Source organism: Lolium rigidum, chromosome 1 (genome assembly GCF_022539505.1).
Source record: "Lolium rigidum isolate FL_2022 chromosome 1, APGP_CSIRO_Lrig_0.1, whole genome shotgun sequence".
NCBI lineage: Eukaryota > Viridiplantae > Streptophyta > Magnoliopsida > Poales > Poaceae > Lolium > Lolium rigidum.
The window spans coordinates 77,261,355-77,265,036 of NC_061508.1; the positions used below are offsets into that span (position 1 = coordinate 77,261,355).

The following is a 3,682-nucleotide window of genomic DNA, read 5'->3' on the forward strand; positions in this document are numbered from 1 at the left end:
CGCGACAAAGGCCACTGACGGCTCCACATGGTTTCGGGGCGACGTGGCCATGCCATTTGTCGCGGGTGCAGGCGCGCCCGCGACAAAAGGCTCCCACGGAAGCCCTGTTTTCCACTAGTGGCTCCTTGCGATGCTCCTTGAACTTGAGCGGGTCGTCGGGGCCCTCCTTGTCGCGCCAAGCTTGGAAGATTTGGATGACAACGTAGAGGGCGAGAGCGGTCACCAGCACGGAGACGTACACGGTGGTCGGGAGATCCTCGCAGCTCCCGGTGGCGAAGGCCCCCATGAGGGCGAGCAGGTCCAGCACCATGACGAACCGGAGCACGGCGAGCCACGCCGTCCGGGTCTCGTTCAAGGCGAGGAGGAGAAGGTTGACGACAAGCGACGCAGCGAAGGCGGTGGCGTTGAAGTAGAAGAAGGCGAGGTACCGGGGAGAGTGGTACAGAATTGGGACCCCGGCCGGCTCCCCCGGGTTGTTCTCCTGCCAGACTCCACCCGGCGGGCTCAGCCCCGCCGCGTACGTAGACGTTGCCACCAGCGTGGCCAGCAGCGCGAGGTACTTCCGCAGGTGGTATTCCCACGAGCGTGGCGGCGGTGGCGCCTCGTCCTTCTTGATCTCGATGGACAACGCCGCCATTTTATTTCCTAGTTAGGATCTGTCGCTGTTTCCTCTTGTGCAAGAGTACTGCAAGCTAGCTAGCATATGGATGAAAGAAAGAGATCGAGGTGGATGATGAGCCATGCTCGATCGTGGTGCTGCATATATAACCGATGCGGCGGGCAAAAAAACCCTTTGAGATACAACTACGTCAACACGTCTTAATTATCTCCACAGGATGATGTGTAATAGACACGGCATGAGAAGAGGCAGCTTCCCCCTTGAGGGAAATGTATTGTTTAGGATTTAAGCATGGCGTCGTATCCTATGAATCCGCCTCCTTCTTGCACTCCTGCATCCGACGATTCTCTACTGTCCGATCTAAATCATGCGCGTAGTGTCAATCCCATGCAGTTTTACACTTAACCGCCCGTGTCCCGCCAGTATATTTCGCAAAGTAACCCCTAAACACCAAAACGCTTCAACCTGAATCACATCACACCCGGTCACCCCCTTCCTTTGTCTTATCCCTAAACAACACGCGAGGTAGTTCTCCTAACGGTGGCGGCGATGAGCTCTGCAATCCCCAATAAAATCCATCGTGCTCGCCGTCGCTGGAAGCGAGTTGTCAATAGGCGGCCTCGGCGCGATCTGCGTGTTCTTCCTCTGGCCACCTCCGTGCACTTCCTCCTCGCTGGTCCCTGACGCCAAGGCCGCCCTGTTTGCAGCCTCCGTGCCGCCGGCGTCCCCTACATGCTTGTCCTGTGGGTGCCCCTCCTGACTACTTCTGTTGACGTAGGCTGTTACAGACTCGCGTGGGCTGCAACCTCCTTGCAGAGCAACGAGGCTAGCTCGGGAACTTGGTCGCCTCCTACAGACTGAATTTTTAGTTGATTTTTACTGTATGTATACTTGTAGATTAGCCTCCTGAGAAGCTAATCGATTTCATTTGCTCTTTGTTGGGTGTTGGGTGTAGCTGAAGTTTACAATCTGTCCTGCAAAAAAAGTTTACAATCTGAATGTACCGAGTGTAAGTTCTGGTTGTTATGAATGGAAATTTCAGAAAGAAACAATTGCTTATCCTGTACTTGCAATCTGAGGTTTTCTGGCGTGATCTTACTATAAAAGACTCAGGCAATAGTATCAGGCTAAACAATGACTCATCTATGTACCTTATATGTCAGGCATATGCGGCAGATTCAGTTTATGGTTATGAAATAGGGAACCGAATGGACAATGTATGAATGTATGATACGACAAGCGGTTAACATGTGAACAAAATATAGAGCATCTACTAAGAAAATGGTGAAGCGAGGCATCATCATGCCGACACATCTCGACACAAAATCCTGCAGTTTAACTTTCCATTGGTAACTAAACTGAAATAATTTCATGCTAGACGAACAGGGCCTTACTTAGTCTTAGAATTCACCACAGTGTACAATAAAGAACAGTCATTTCTACATATAGTGGTTCCTCCGTCAGACATGATTTCTGAACTTTTTGTAACTTTTGATTGAGCTCATTTTAGTTTTGAGCTTTATGATATCATGATCAAGTTAGTATCAAGCATAAGAGTTTATCAAAATATAAAACAACTTTAAATCTCTTGATGGTTGGCATGTTTAGTTCAATGTTGAGTGGGTGGACTTTGCCTATTAAGAAGTTGCTGCCTTGCTGGTCTGGACACAAAGTCACACAAGCATGTAGTGCAAAATGTTTCTGAACAATTTATGTAACTACTTCTGTCAGTGCTGTGAAAGCATGTCATCATGTACGAATTTTGATTGCAGCTGCATGTGTCAGGAAGCATATACTGCATGTACATCAATTAACACATCAGAACATATATGGCCTGATTCAGTTACTGAGTTACCCAAGAACACCATATATGTCCTGATTCAGTTATTAAGTTACCCAAGAACACCTCAAATTGCAAATATGAGCAAGGCAATAAGAAACTATTTATTTCTCAAATTTCCATTCACAACAATTTACACTCACTTCTTTCTGAAAATAAAATGTTCACCAACTATGTACATTCATATTCTAAACTCGAAGCTCCAAGCGATAAACACAACCGATAAACAGAAATCGGAATAATTCTTTTAATGCGGACAATCTGCAAGTACAGTTGCTATAAACAATAACAAGGAAAAATTAAGTCTAGCGGCCAATTTCCCGAGCAATCCTTTTTGCTCTGCAAGGGCGTCCCCTGCCATGTCTGCAGCCAGTCTACACCACGCGGGTGTCTTCAAGAGTAGATCAGCAGGGGCACCCACAGAAAGAGTGTGCCGATGCTGTGTAGGCTGCGAAAGCCGGCGGCCTCACCGTCAATGACGGGCGAGATCGAGGAGGATCAGCGTGGAGGCGGCCACAGGCCTGGATACATCACGGGAGATCTTGTCGGGGCCATCGAAGGGGATCTCTGTTCCGGCGACGGCGGGAGCCGATGGATTTTAGGGGCGCATGCCGCAGACTCGGTGCTGAGCTCGTCGGCCGTTGCCGCCGCACGCGTTCTTAAGGGATAAGACGAGGGGTTATGAAGTGATTGAGGCTGTGAGGTTTTGATGTTACAGGGTTAATTTGCATGAAGACATGCTAGACGCGGGCGCTTTATTGCAAAATTGAGTAATGTTGAGCAGCCACGCACGATTTAGATCGGACGCCACAAACGATTCGGATTCGTGGATACATGAAACAACCGGATTCATATGATATGACGCCTTTAAGCATCTCTAGCCACGTTCTAATACTGAGGCAAACACATCAGACAAGCCAACTAGACCACTTGTGTATGTTGTTGTGTTTGGAGCCTGCCTTTAAAAATAGTAATTTTGTGAACACAATGGTTGGCTGGCTGCTGAACATAATATGACTGCCAATAGGAAATCACCCATGTGAGTAGGTGAGCCCATGGTAAAAATTAACATATGTTTTAACTCTTATTTTTAAATTTCAGAAAATTTCAAAAAAATATTTACATGTAAAGCTAATGGGGAATAGTCAATACTCATTAGCCTTGTCCTGGCAGATGAGTGTGGACTGGACAATGCTTAGTTTATTTGACCAGACGAGACTTGC

General features: G+C 47.8%; 1 pseudogene; it reads right to left on the reverse strand.

Annotated features, from left to right (window-relative positions):
* Positions 1-637, reverse strand: part of LOC124647728 — an 8,594-nt pseudogene extending 7,957 nt beyond the window's left edge.
* Positions 638-3,682: the final 3,045 nt, after the last annotated feature.